This window comes from Pogoniulus pusillus, chromosome 18 (genome assembly GCF_015220805.1).
Source record: "Pogoniulus pusillus isolate bPogPus1 chromosome 18, bPogPus1.pri, whole genome shotgun sequence".
NCBI classification, from domain to species: domain Eukaryota; kingdom Metazoa; phylum Chordata; class Aves; order Piciformes; family Lybiidae; genus Pogoniulus; species Pogoniulus pusillus.
In genome coordinates, this window is record NC_087281.1 from 164,836 (window position 1) to 180,474 (window position 15,639).

The following is a 15,639-nucleotide window of genomic DNA, read 5'->3' on the forward strand; positions in this document are numbered from 1 at the left end:
ATCTACAGCTATAGACAGAAATATACAACGTAAAAAGTAATACAGAAGCACAGCAGCCCTCCCAGAAAACGGAGTCCCCCGGAGGGGCTCCCAACCACCCTTCCACCTCCTTTCCACCCCTCTGCCTTATCCCAGATGTTGCCTTACATTCAAGGTGAGTTTGGAGAATCGGCCAGAGGGATTAGGAGACAGAGGGATTAATTACACAGACAGCAGGTTAGAGAGAGAGAAGTGCAGGCAGCCAGAGCCAGAGAGCAACTCTGTTATCTGTGTTTGTGTTCTTGTTTTTATCCATCTCAGCAAGCCTATGAGTGCAGCAGACATCACCATTGTTTCCTTTCACAGCTTATAATTTAATTCTTCTCCCCAGAATATCCCAGCTAGGCTCAAACTAGCAGAAGGTCCCTGAGACCCAACTGGCCAAGTGTCAGCTTGTTTAAACACAGATGAAGTCAATGCTCACCCAACTTTTGGAAGGAAACCCCTACAGCAGGTATTACAAGACTATGTATTAGTGCCCATTGCTAGGTAAGCATGGACCCCACCTGGAGTACTGCAACCATTTCTGGAGCCCCCATTACAAGAAGGATGTGGAGATGCTGGAGTGTGTCCAGAGAAGAGCCACAAGGATGATGAGAGGCCTGCTATGAGGGCAGACTGAAAGAGTTGGGGCTGCTCAGTCCAGAGAAGAGGAGCCTCCGAGCTGACCTTCCTGTGGCCTTCCAGGATCTGAAGGGGGCCTACAAAAAAGCTGGGGAGGGACTTTTTAGGCTGTCAGGGAGTGACAGGACTGGGGGGAATGGAGCAAAGCTGTAGGTGGGGAGATTCAGACTGGATGTGAGGAGGAAGTTTTTGAGCATGAGAGTGGTGAGATCCTGGAATGGGTTGCCCAGGGAGGTGGTTGAGGCCCCATGGCTGGAGGTGTTTGAGGCCAGGCTGGCTGAGGCTGTGGGCAGCCTGCTCTAGGGTAGGGTGTCCCTGCCCATGGCAGGGGGGTTGGAACTGGCTGATCCTTGTGGTCCCATCCAACCTTGGCTGATTCTATGATTCTAAACCTTTGCATGACGTTTATCAAACTGCAGCCACACAGAAGAAATTGGCTGGAACACCCTGGTTACTAGCAGAGCACATGTAATGGCAGGGTAACTTCCTTGCAGAAGAAAAAAATCTGGAAAACAAGTTTGTTTTTTACTTCCAGAAAGGGCTGCTGATTTGGTATATCTTGCACAGAACACAGCCAATATGTCTTGAAACAGAACCAACCAAAATGGTAAATGTGTGAAAGGCAAAGGCAGTGATGACACTTTACAAAGCCAACAACCTCAGCACTGGCTAGCCATGGATTTTCTGGTAAACAATTCATATTCACAGGAAGAACATTCCAGAAATTCATAATGCCTTCTTTCGAGCCCTTTTTACCCCCACCTAGGGATGAACAATAAATTGATGTTTAATCCAGTTTTATAACCAAAAAAGACATCAGAGTTTAACCTCATTTACACCAAAATAAATAGCTTCATTTCCAACTATCAATTTCAGAATTCCAATCACAGGAGATAAAGAACTGGAAAAAAAAGGTCCCAAACATCTATGACCAGTAGAGAAAGTTTGCCAACCTTTACTCATAAATTTAGGAGAAAAGAACCCAAATTTACCTTCTACAGAGGCAAGGACCCAAGAAATAAAAATACTACTTACTACAGACGTGCAAGCTTCTAAAAGGAATTAGTAAAGACACATTTAGTGAAGTCACCTAAAACCCAGGACAAAGGTTGTAAGATTTTTTAATGCTATATTTCTGCACTTAACTGCTAATAAAAGTGGCTACTAATTGTTAGGCCCAAGAGTTATATAGGAGGGACCATTAACATGTTGTTCTGTTTTTGAAGTATCTCCCTGCATTAACATAGGCCATTGTAGTGCAGATTACATTGAAATGCTGACTACTCTGCTATAATATTGCTAGGAGAAAAACATTCAATCCTACAGAAAGGAATTTGTATTAGTTAACTTAGAAGAGGTAACTGTTGCTCTAGTTTTGGTGTTTTAGGTAGTGTGCTTAATGACTGGAGGTACATATTAATTTCCCATGAAGATCTGGCATGTTCTTCTTTATAGAAATCAATGGTTGCTGTCAGGAGTTTTTAACCTAAATAAAGCAGTTACATCTATTTAAATCAATGTGTCAAGGTCAATGAATTCAGAGTCTGCAGCTTCACTATATTACATTTCTCAGCTTTAAATTTTCATATCAAACTTTTTTTTCTTTCTTTTTTGTCCTAAGTGAATGAAGTGTTGGGATGGGGGGGGGGAGATGGCATAATGAATTGTCACAATCAGAGCAACAGAGCAAAAGAAGCATGTTTCTTTGCCTGTGCAAATCAGTTCCCTCTGTGTATTTATGTTTCCCCTCTCCTTGGTGCACACTGACAGTGGATAGGAATAACAAATTTCTTCTAACCAAGCAGCTAGGCTTCTTCCATCATCAATCCTTCCCCTTTGTTCTCTCTTCCAAACAAAGAAGTTTCTCCTACCAGGTTTCTCTTCAGCTTACCAGATTTGACTCCTTTCTGCTCCCATTCCCCCTGCTGCCTCATGGTCCCTTCCCCCACTGCCTTGCCAGTCTCCTGAGTATTCCCACTGGTTTTCCCCCTTCCCTCCCAGCTCTTTGTTCCCCCAGCTCTCTGGAGCTGTGCAGCAAGGGCCCAGCTCTGGCTCACTCTCTTTTTCATTTTCTTTTCCTCAGTGGGGAAATCTGGAACATTTGAAATCTCATTGACATCAGACAAGCAGATAGCAGAGAAAGGACACAACCATCATATACCTCAAAAAAAAAATTCTCCTAAAACACATACAGAGGATTTCCTTCAGAAAGGCATCCACAAGTATCAAGAAAACTGCATGCAACTTGCATGCAGTTATGACCAGCTTGCTGTTCAAGCCATTTGTACAGAATTAAGGCCTTTTCTTCATAAGAAGGTTAACAATATTTTTAGGAGCACATCTATACCTGTGAAGGGAAGAAAAATTAAGCTGAACAGTCAGGCAATTTGAACTGAAGCTACCTCATAATGTTTTCAGGAACAAGTGCAGCTGGGGAGGAATAATAAACTGCACCAGTACAGGCTGGGAGGTAATCTGCTGGAGAGCAGCCCTGTGGAGAGGGACCTGGGGGTCCTGGTGGATAACAAGTTACCCATGGCACAGCAATGTGCCCTCGTGGTCAAGGCCAGTGGGATCCTGGGGTGTATTAGGAAAAGTCCAGCAGATCAAGGGAAGTTCTCCTTCCCATCCACTCTGCCCTGGTGAGACCTCATCTTGAATACTGCCTTCAGTTTCGGGCTCCCCAGTTGAAGAGGGACAGAGATCTGCTGGAGAGGGTCCAGCGGAAAGCTAGGAGGATGCTTAGGGGACTGGAGGGCATGGCTTATGAGGAGAGACTGAGGGACTTGAGGCTTTTTAGTCTGGAAAAGAGAAGACTGAGAGGGGATTTAATAAATGTATATAAACATCTGAGGGCTGGCCAGGAGTGGGGGGACAGGCTCTGTTCACTGCTGCCTGGGATAGGACAAGGAGCAATGGGTGTAAGTTGCAGCAAAAAAGGTTCTGCCTCAACACAAGGAGGAACTTCTTTACTGTAAGGGTCACAAAGCACTGGAACAGGCTTCCCAGAGAGGTTGTGTGGTCTACTCTGGAAACTTTCAAGGCCTGCCTGGATGTGTTCCTCTGTGATCTGTGTTTAATAGCATTGTCTTGCTCTGGCAGGGGGGTTGGACTCAATCTCCTTGTGTCCCTTCCAACCCCTAACATCCTGTGATCCTGTGAACAGTTTGGAAAATCCTATCTGCTTCCAGATTATGCTCGAAGTAGACATAATATGTTACTTAGCATTAAGTAAATTGATCAGGCAGCCACCAGACCAGTACAGAGGTCCACTTAAGTTGAATAAGCAATGCTGAGGAAGATGATGGTGGCTAGAAATTCATTATTGCTAATATTAAAGATCAAAAGAGTCAAAAGTTGCTCTGCAGTTCAGCATGTAGATTACTTTAGAGAAGAATTCTCATGTGTCCTGATGAATCTATGAAAGCTGGTAGACCACTAATAGGTGGTAAAATAATTACTGCAGAAGTTTGCTTCTGTTTGTTTGCATACCTTTCTGAAACAGAAATTTGCTGCTGTTTCCATCTGAGTTAGAATCATAGAATCATAGAATCAGTCAGGGTTGGGAGGGACCACAAGGATCATCTAGTTCCAAACCCCCTGCCATGGGCAGGGACACCCTAACCTCCTCCCACAGATTGAAAACAATAAAATTCTACCTGAATTAGGACAAAAGGGAAGGCAATTTAAACGAGCTCTAAGAAATCCATTTCTCAATGTGATAAAATGCTGCTGTCCTTGTCAGAAATTCTCTTACAGCATACAGTATACCTGTGTATACTTGCATTGTGAAAAACCTTGCATTGTGAAGAAACCTGAGTAGACAACCAGATCCTCATCTTCTGATTCCCCTGCTCCTGCAATATTACACAAATCCTAGCAATCACCAGTTATTCTGCCATCCTGAAGCCATTTGGAGCTACATTAGAACCCTGACGTTGTATCTAAAGTTATTCAGAAGCCAAAGTCAGTGCAGACTAAGAGGCTTAAGCATTTTTATTACAGGGGCAATCTAAAATCACTCACTCCAGCTGAACTGTGACTTGGAGTCCTCCCTAAAAGGGGCACCCTTCATGCATGTAAAACAGAAACTGAACTGCTGGACAGCTTTTCCTTGGAAGGTACTGGAACCCACTTCTTTGGATCTAGCTACACAAAGTGTAGCAGTTGGCTTAGCCTATTACAAATAATCATTTCATAATTCAGAATGGGAAGGAGATTAAGAACTTTGGAGAGAAGCTCCCAAAGCAAAGAAGACTTACAAAAAGGGTTAGAGTTTTTCCCTTTTTAACTGAATTTTGCTATGCAGTTGCTCAAATGTAAAATGACTTTGTTGAACTATCAATGGTAGGTTAAATCACAGAATCACAGAACCTAAGAGGTTGGAAGGGACCCCCTATGGTAGATAAAGACATCTTTTAATTAGCTGCACATAAGTAAGGTAATTTAGAATGCAAAGAGAAGGTAGATAGTGTAAAGGCCAAGAAAATACCTCAAGAATCAATCTTGTCTTCAAAAGATTGTGGTGTCTCTACCAACTTGTTATTTGATGGTGTGTCAATAAATGCCAGACTCAAATAATTGTTTCAGATTAGGTTATCAGGTATAGGAATTGCCAGCCACTGTTAGGCACCACAAAGAAAACAAACAGTGTATATTTGGAGTGATATTTGAAATCTCGTCATTCTTATGACTCTCATAGATTGTATTGGCTGTCTTCCAAATCAATCCCTACTTTGTCATTGTCACCGCAGTCTTCAAACCTTGGATATTTGAATCTTAAGATCCTTGCTTCTGAGATGCTTAAGTAATTAGAAATTCTGAGACCTTTTTATACATTAGTCCTGTGACACGGTGCTGCTGACCAGAAAGGATTCTTACTGCAGTCATCCAGAAGACAATTCATGCATAACGAGCTTGTAACTGTATATCTGTTCAATTTACTTCATTATGAGCTGCAGCCATTTCCTAGAGAGCTTCTGAAGACAACTGCTTGATAGACTTTACTGACAGCTATTGCTGGAGTCTTAAAAAGGACCTTTTGCAAAACAAAGGGCAGCAGTACACCCTGCTAGCTAAACTTTTCACTTTTCTTCAGAGATTTTCCTTAAAGAGGCGAGTATAGAATCACAGAATCATAAAATCAACCAGGTTGGAAGAGACCTCCAAGATCTTCCAGTCCAACCTCAGCCCTAGACAATCAACCAGACCATGGCACTAAGTGTCCCATCCAGTCTTTTCTTCAACACCTCCAGGGATGGCAACTCCTCCACCATCTTGGGCAGCCCATTCCAATGCCAATCACTCTCTCTGGCAACAACTTCCTCCTAACATCCAGCCTAGACCTCCCCTGGCACAGCTTGAGACTGTGTCCCCTTCTTCTGTTGCTGCTTGCCTGTGAGAAGAGACCAACCCCCACCTGGCTACAGCCTCCCTTCAGGTAGCTGCAGACAGCAATGAGGTCTGCCCTGAGCCTCCTCTTCTGCAGGCTGCACACCCCCAGCTCCCTCAGCCTCTCCTCACAGGGCTGTGCTCCAGGCCCCTCACCAGTTCTGTCGCCCTTCTCTAGACACGTTCCATTATCTCAGCTTGTAAGTGTGTATCTGTTCAATTTACTTCATTATGATCTGCAGCCATTTCCTAGAGAGCTTCTGGAGACAACTGCTTGATAGATTTTGCTGACAGCTATTGCTGGAGTCTTAAAAAAGACCATTTGCAAAACAAAGGGCAGCAGTACACCCTGCTAGCTAAACTTTTCACTTTTCTTCAGAGGTTTTCCTTAAAGAGGCGAGTATAACAAGCATACACTTAGAATCACAACCACAGGATGACAGTCTTTCCCTGAGAGGATGTGCAGTGTCACCTCCTCAAGATACTGCCTGACATTGTTCAGGCGTACATGTGGATTTGTTGGTTGGTAACATACTTTGTGAGATACGGCTGTGTTCTCCTATGCTTAAAGACTGGCAAAATCTGAGCCACTAATTCACAGAATCACAGAATCAGTCAGGGTTGGAAGAGACCAAAAGGATCATCCTATTTTCAGTCTCTCTGCCATGGGCAGGGACATCCTAGCCTAGAGCAGGCTGGCCACAGCCTCAGCCAGCCTGGCTTTAAATACCTCCAGGGATGGAGCCTCAACCACCTCCCTGGGCAACCCATTCCAGGCTCTCACCACTCTCATGATGAACAACTTCCTCTTCATGTCCAGTCTGAATCTCCCCATCTCCAGCTTTGCTCCTTTCCCCCCAGTCCTGTCACTCCCTGAGAGCCTAAAAAGTCTCTCCCCAGTTTTTTTGTAGGCTCCCTTGTCTCGGTACTAATTTAAATTTCCAGAGACTCAAATAAACTTGATAGAACCAATAACAATTTTAGAGATTGCCCTTCCCTCTTCCCCTTTTTTCCCAAAAGACAGAGATTAGATGGAGAGAGAGAGAGAAGTAAGCACAGGCAAATAAATGAATTTCACTCAATTTGGAAGTTAAAAAAAAAAAGTTTAACAATAACTGAAAAAGGTATCTGAGGTAGGGAAGTTACAAAGGATATAGGCAAGGGGAAAAAATAGCAAATACAAAATGTGTAAATACAACCCGATTGTGATGGTGATGGTTTTGCCTGCCTCGTGGGTGATGGCCACGTGGTGAAACAAAGAGAAACCAGGAACAGATGGTGATGGTGGTAAGACCAAGGCAGGGAGCGCAGAGAGATGCAGAGAGAGAGTGAAACAGGCAGTCCCCCTGCTTTTATGGGACAGGAAGGAGGACTGGGATAACCGTCACCTGGTGGTATTCAGACCCACCCCTGGGGAGTGGTCAAGACCACCTAGGGTCAGGTTCAGAGTTACTCCCCCTGGCGGGTTAACCCTATACACCCCATCAGATACTGGAAGGCCACAAGAATGTCACCTCAGAAACTCCTCTTCTGCAGGCTGAACAGCCCCAACTCTTTCAGTCTGTCCTCACAGCAGAGCTGCTGCAGCCTTCTGAGGATCCTTGTGGCCCTTCTCTGGACACGCTCCAGCACATCCATATCCCTCTTGTAACACAGGCTCCAGAACTGGATGCAGTACTCCAGGTGGGGTCTCACCAGAGCAGAGTAGAGAGGAAGAATCACCTCCCTTGACCTGCTGGCCACACTGCTGCTGCTGCAGCCCAGGCTCTGGTTGGCTTTCTGGACTGCAAGTGCACACTGCTGGCTCATACTGAGCATACATATTCTATCAAGACTAGATATGTAGTCCATCAGAAATATGTAGACATCCATGTTGCTTTGTTAACTCTGAGACAATTTATAGAAATGGCTGTCTTTTTTTGAAAAAAAAATCTATTTACAATATGATGAAGCTATGATTGAAAATTAATTCAGATTTTTACAGGAACAGCCAAAAAAAATTAATATGTTATAGTCTGGAGAAGAGAAGACTTAGAGAAGATTTGGTAAATGTCCATAAATATCTGAGGGCTGACTAGGTCCAGCCAACATGGGTTTAGGAAGGGCAGATCCTGCCTCTCCAACCTGATCTCCTTCTATGATCAGGTGACTGCTTGGTGGCTGTGGGGAGGCCTGTGGATGTGGTCTATCTGGACTTCAGCAAGGCCTTTGACACTGTCCCCAACAGCAAACTGCTAGCTAAGCTGTCAGCCCATGGCTTGGATGGCAACACTCTGTGCTGGGTTAGGAACTGGCTGGAGGGCCGGACCCAGAGAGTGGTGGTGAATGGTGCCACATCCAGCTGGCAGCTGTCACTAGTGGTGTCCCTCAGGGATCAGTGCTGGGCCCCATCCTCTTTAACATCTTCATAGATGATCTGGATGAGGGCATGGAGTCAGTCATCAGCAAGTGTGCAGATGACACCAAGCTGGGGGCAGATGTGACTGAGTTGGAGGGCAGAAGGGCTCTGCAGCAGGACCTTGACCCCCTGGACAGATGGGCAGAGTCCAAGGGGATGGGGTTCAATAGCTCCAAGTGCAGGGTGCTGCACTTTGGCCACAACAACCCCATGCAGAGACACAGGCTGGGATCGGAGTGGTTGAGAGCAGCCAAACAGAGAGGGATCTGGGGGTGCTGATTGATACCCACCTGAACATGAGCCAGCAGTGTGCCCAGGTGGCCAAGAGAGCCAGTGGCATCCTGGCCTGCATCAGGAATGGTGTGGTCAGCAGGAGCAGGGAGGTCATTCTGCCCCTGTACTCTGCACTGGTTAGACCACACCTTGAGTGCTGTGTTCAGTTCTGGGCCCCCCAGTTTAGAAGGGACATTGAGATGCTTGAGCGTGTCCAGAGAAGGGCGACGAGGCTGGGGAGAGGCCTTGAGCACAGCCCTACGAGGAGAGGCTGAGGGAGCTGGGATTGGTTAGCCTGGAGAAGAGGAGGCTCAGGGTAGACCTTATTGCTGTCTACAACTACCTGAGGGATGGCTGTGGCCAGGAGGAGGTTGCTCTCTTCTCTCAGGTGGCCAGCACCAGAACAAGAGGACACAGCCTCAAGCTATGCCAGGGGAAATTTAGGCTGGAGGAGAAAGTTCTTCTCTGAGAGAGTCATTGGACACTGGAATGGGCTGCCCGGGGAGGTGGTGGAGTCGCCGTCCCTGGGGCTGTTCAAGACAGGATTGGACGTGGCACTTGGTGCCATGGTCTGGCCTTGAGCTCTGTGATAAAGGGTTGGACTTGATGATCTGTGAGGTCTCTTCCAACCTTGATGATACTGTGATAGGCTCTGCTTACTTGCTCCCTGGGATAGGACAAGGAGCAATGGGTGTAAGTTGCAGCACAAGAGGTTCCAGCTCAACACTTCTTCACTGTAAGGGTCACAGAGCACTGGAACAGGCTCCCCAGAGAGGTTGTGGAGTCTCCTTCTCTGGAGATTTTCAAGGCCTGTCTGGATGTGCTCCTCTGTGGTCTGTGTTAGATAGCATTGTCCTGCTCTGGCAGGGGGGGTTGGCCTGGATGATCTCCTTGGGTCCCTTCCAACCCTAACTTCCTGTGAGCCTGTGATTTTCCTCTTGTTTACATGGAAATTCCTATGCCTCAACTTCACCCACTGCCCCTTGTCATGTTGTTGGGTATCACTAGGAAAAGCCTGGATCCATCCTCTTGGCACTCACCCTTTACATATTTATAAATATTAATGAGGTCACCCCTCAGTTTTCCCCCATCTTCCTCAGTCTCTCCTAGTAAGAGAGATGTTCCACTCCCTCAATCATTTTTGTGGCTCTGTGATCGACTCTCTCAAGCAGTTCCATGTCCTTCTGGAACTGACTGGCCCAGAACTGGACACAGTATTCCAGATGTGGCCTCACCAGGACAGAGTAGAGAGGGAGGAGAACTGTTATCCACAGGCCTTCTAAACACCCCAGAATTGCATTGGCCTTCTTGGCCACCAGAGCGCATTACTGGCTCATGGTCAACTTTCCATCCACTAGGACCTCTAGGTCCTTTTCCCCTTCACTGCTCTCTAACAGATCAGTCCCCAATCTATACTGATACCTGAGGCTGTTCATTCCCAGGTGCCAGACTCTGCACTTGTCCTTGCTGAATTTCATTCAGTTTCTCCCTACCCAACCCTCCAGCTTGTCTAAGTCTCTCTGAATGGCAGCACAGCCTTCTGGTGTGGCAGCCACTCCACCCAGTTTTGTGTCACCAGCAAACTTGCTGATAGTGCTCTCTGTTCCCTCATCCGAGTCGTTGATGTCTATATTGAACAGTACTGGTCCCAGTAGTGACCCCTGAAGGACTCCACTGGATACAGACCTCCAACTAGACTCCGTCCCATTGACCACAACTCTCAGACTTCTTTCTTTCAACCAGCTCATATCCACACCACTACCCAATCATCCAGACCACACTTCAGTTTAGCTGCAAGGATGCTGTGGGTTAGTTTTGGGTTGGTTTGTTTCTTGAGTTTGGATATGGGGACAAGGTGTCCTTGTCCTTGTATATCTTGTAAGATGTAAAAGTTAAGAGAGAACTGATTTGAGGTAGCATATGAAGATATGTCTAGGAGGAATAGGATGAAAGACAAGCAGAGTGAAACGTGTGTAGCATATGGCAAAAAAAGCTTGCAAGTGGGATGTATTTGTCTATAAGACTGTTTTCCAAGGAAAACAATGGAAATTTTAGCATGCATAGGCACTGGCAATGTATCTGGATGAAAGAAGGCATTTGCTGGACCCTGCATAGAAATGGGTTTTATCTCCAATATTGACTCTGGATAATGTTAAAAATAGTCATTATGCTTGAAAATATATGGGGCAACCATAAGCTTCTGGACACTTATGCCTTGCTGAGACATCAGCTTCCATAAAATAGAGTTCCTTTAAAGAAGGTGCTATGCTGTCAGCACATCTGTCTTGAGAAAGGGAAGAAAGCACTGAAGGTGAAGGATTGCTGTTCATGGATTGAATCATATTGAATGTCCAGGCAGACCAGTACTTGAGGCACCCAAAAGGCAAAGAACTTTATATTTCTCCCCATGCTTTTCCTTCCCCACACCCGTTCCCAAAAGAAAGGACTTGCCATAACCTCCTTGTGGCTGACTCTAGTCTGGGTGAATTTCTTAAGTGGATGCACTACTGCATCTGTGTAACTGTACTACATACCCTCATTTCAGTTTTGTCTTAACTACTTCTCAAAAAAGAAAGTTGGGACACAAAATTATACACTTTAGTATTAACCACTTAATTGCACACAAATCCATACACTAAACACTCAGCAGTAAGAAAGGAGATATCTGTACAACCAGTGATATTTGTGCCCCTCCCTGGGCAGCCCATGCCAATGGCAAATAACCACTGTTAGGCAGGACATTAGACAGCACAGACTACTAGTCCTAAGTCACAGAACACATTTCTTAACAAGAGTGAGAAATATTTTCTGGTGAGGGAGAGGAGTCTAATGTGCAGAATTCAGGCTACAAACATAACAGAAAAATTATTTACAGGAAAATATGGTAGTGACTTTAAGGTTGCCCCCAGCTCAAACTATTCTAGGTTTCTATGGCTTAATCTGTTCAGGAGTTTTAAAGAAAGTGAAAAGTAGTAATGCAAAGATATAACAGATGTTATATGGGTTTAAACTGGAAGAGGGGGGATTTAAACTGGATGTTAGGAAAGGGTTCTTTACAGTGAGGGCGGTGAGACACTGGAACAGGTTGCCCAGGGAGGTGGTGGATGCTCCCTCCAGGGAGGTGTTCAAGGCCAGGTTGGGTGAGGCCTTACACTCAAGGTAGTTTGAAGGGTTAGCCAGGGGGGTTAGGAAACAGAGGGGTTAGTTAGCAAGTTAGGAAGAGGAGTGCCTGCAACCAGAGCCTAGAGATAGATTATGTTATCTGTATTTATGTTCTTGTTCTCATACATCTCAGCAAGCCTATGAGTGCAGCAGACATCACCACTGTTGCCTTTTCACAGCCTATCATCTAATTCCTCTCACCAAAATACTCCAGCTAGGCTCAAACTAGCACACCCAGGGAATACTAAAAATGGTGCACTTATTCATAAAATTGCCTTTCCTGTGGTATGGTGAGGAGGAAGAAGAAAAGCATTAAAACAGTAAAGGAAAAAAAATGATTTTTTTAAAATTCTGCATTTACAAATTAGGATTAGTATTTTTTTTTCAAAGAGGTGTTAATATTGTGTGCCTGTGAAGAGCTCAGTTGGTCTTAAGCTTTGCAGTCATTGCCATGAAATGCTCAAAGGAGAGAGAAAGGACAAACTGTGGGCTCTCGATTTTCCTTAAATCTTTTGCTGATAAAGAAAGGAAAAGCAAAAATAATATGGCCTGGTCGATTCCTAGCACCACAAACTTGCATAAAGAGAGATGATGCTCAGGGAAGACATGAATTATTACCAGTGAAAGTATGTTGTTTTGGTTATTAATCTCAGAAAAGCTGGGGACTTTTGTACCTGAGACCTGAACATTGGCTTTTCAACTTAGCCAGAAAAGTTGCATTTACATTAGTGCCCTTCGGGAACTATGAGGGTCAAAGAATAGGAAAAGGTGTTGTTTATGGCAAGGTCTCTCAACAGGACTCCTGCTGGGATGTTTATGATGAGACAAGTACTTTCTGTCATCAGACTGCTGTAGTCCCTGTTTGAAGCAGAATATGTCTTCAGTTTGTATGGGTTTCCTGTTTTGTTGTTTGGAGCTTTGGTTTGTTGCCTTTTCTTTTTAAAATGATTCATTTGGGTATGATAAATGCTGTAGACAGCAATTCATAATGCTACCATTTCTCTTTACAATCCTAGTGCTCCATTGTAACTTGTACCTGTTCCTCTTTAAAGAAAAGGCCCCTTGGGAGACGTGAATGGCTCTTACTCCTGTCATCTACTTCTTCCCACTAGCTCACTCAGGGTAACTTGATTTTAATAGCTCTAGTCTCTCAGCAATAACAAGATACTGAAAAGGATATTCTAGCTTCAAATGTTGAGTTTGGATCAAAAGTACTCTGCCCTCAAGTTTGCTGATTTCATGCATCTTTCAGTCAGACTGTCCCTTAAGGGTTTTCACGGGAGCTTTAGTTTGTTTTGTTGGTTCCCCCCCCCCACCAAGCCGGTGCTGTCTGGTGCTGCAAGCGCCGAACTCATTGGAAGTTTAATCGTTGACTTTCATGAAGGGAAACCTCAGGATCTTAGCATCTGAGATGGAGAGGGTACTTAGCAGTACTCAAGCAAAAGATCTGACTAAGTCAACAGGAGTCTTGTCACCTTCAGAAAATGCAGGATGCGTTCCCAAATGCTGAAGGGGGAAAGCAAAACAAATCAAAATCAACATGTTGTCCTCTGTTCAGACTTGCCGGGGGAAAAAGTGTTTTTTGAAAAGCGTGTATCCTTTAAATTCTTTGGAGGAAAATCAGTCCTATTTCTGAAATACCACAAGCAGAGAACCTGAAACGTTCTTCCAGAGGCTTAATGCTCACAATGTATGATCTTAAAATGGATAAAACCTCTCTGCTTTCGTGTTATCTTTCCTTTGTAGGTGTATGTTAGTGCGTTAGGGATGTAAAATGGTGAGTTCATCTAAAGAGCTCTCCCAAAACGATCTTGAAGCTTGGTTGTTTGTTGTTTAATCCTTATGTCTAAGGAAAATGATATGACAGATTAAAATGAAATCCAGAAACTTCATACGAAAAAAGGCATCTGTGTCCTCAACCAATGCCTCAACAGTAGTATCAGTACGGCATTCCTCTCCAGTGCCAAATACAAAGTACCTGACAAGCAGAGACAGAGATATGCATCTCTGTTACATATAGTTTATACTGAATGTATTAATTTGCCTTTAGGAAATATATTTTTGTGTGTGTGTATATATATGTATGTTGGGAAAGTAGATATTTATTCTGCAGGAGTGAGACTTTTTGCCTTTTAAAGGTGAATTTCATTCCCGGGCATGGAGGTGGGGGGAATGCCCGTTGCCATTCCAGCCCGGCGCCTCTCCCGGGGAGGCGGCTGGAGGCGGGGGCTGTGAGGACTCCGGTCCAGCACCGAGGGCCGTGTTGAGTGCGTGTGTCCCACCCCGCACTGCAAGTTGGAAGATAATTAAACATATGACTCCTGTGTCTAACCAGGTCATAATTTTCGCACGACATCCACAGGCGATTAAATGTAGTAACGGAGAGCTGCGGGAGCGGACACGGACTGCTTCCCGTGTCCCCGTTGGGAAGGTGTCTGGGGATTGGCGATGTCCCGGGGAAATAAAGTGGGGAGTGATGGACAGGTTTTATGAACCCGAAGTAACAGCTGGAGGCTACTATCGCCCCATGCAAGAATAAAAGTATTGCTGTAAATCGGGTCTCTTTATAGCTGTTCGGCTGGAGGAAGTTTTTTGGTTGTAAACTGTCATGCACTGGAGCTCTCGGTGAAAAGGCTGTGGGACTGGGGAGTCCTCTCTCCTGAGAACCGAAGTGCAATTAAGATCAGAAAGAAGGAGAAGGAAATAAAATAAAGACGACAGGAATCTAAGCTGAGGACAAACAAGGCTTTGGGTTTGGGTTGGGTTTATTTTCCCATTCCAAAGATTATCTATCACTTCCAAAACTTTTCTGTCATGTAAAAATGTAACATTGGACAGACTTCTTTTTGAAAAGACAGCCAGATTTGAGTGCACACATTATTTGTCTAGGATGAGCAGCACGGTGATGTGAAATACATCACATTAGAAACAACTCCCTTTGCTTAGAGAGAGTAGTCAGTGCAAAAAGTAGTAAGCATATAGTGTCTGCTGCCGAAAGTTGAGGATGGTTCCCCTGCCTTGTGTGTATATATATACATATATTCGTATATATGCATACACGCATATATAAGAACAGACCCTTCCTTGAAGCATCCACCCGGAGGAATTACAGAAGTGTTTTAAAACTCGTATAACCTGAATACACGTTAAAACGGGATCTACTTATTTTCTTTATTAGTTTTCGGAACAGTTCATTCTCCATTCAAACAGCCCTGTCGTTTGCAGTCCAAGCCGGTTCTCGGCTCTTCAACATGTTCATTGCCAGGTAATGCCGAATTGAGGAAGAACTGCAGCTGGAGTTTACCCTACACTGGACTCATCGCTACCAGCCCCACCAGCCCATCACAACTCTTACCTTCCTCCCCCGCGAACCGTACTCTAAAAAGAACGTTACTTCTACAAGGGGAAAATAGTCTCTTCCCTCCCCTTCACATGCATGGAGCGAGGGACTGTCTGCGCGGGTCCTCCTCTGGAGTTACTTTCTCCCGGTGCTCATCGTTGTGAGGATTAAGGTCGCCTTCGAAGAGCAAACCTAAAGATGGAGCCGTCAACCCCACCGATGGACTGTCCCCCGTAGTCTTTGAGAGTTTGAACTCTCCCAGTTTTTGCTAGTTTGCTTAAGGAGCACCTTAAGTGAAATAAATATGTGGGAGTAAAAAGAAAACCTCGAAATTACCTATAGAAGGGAATACATACTAATGTAGTAATCTTCGCCGATAATTTCAAATGCCTCTTTCTCCTTCCGAAGAGGA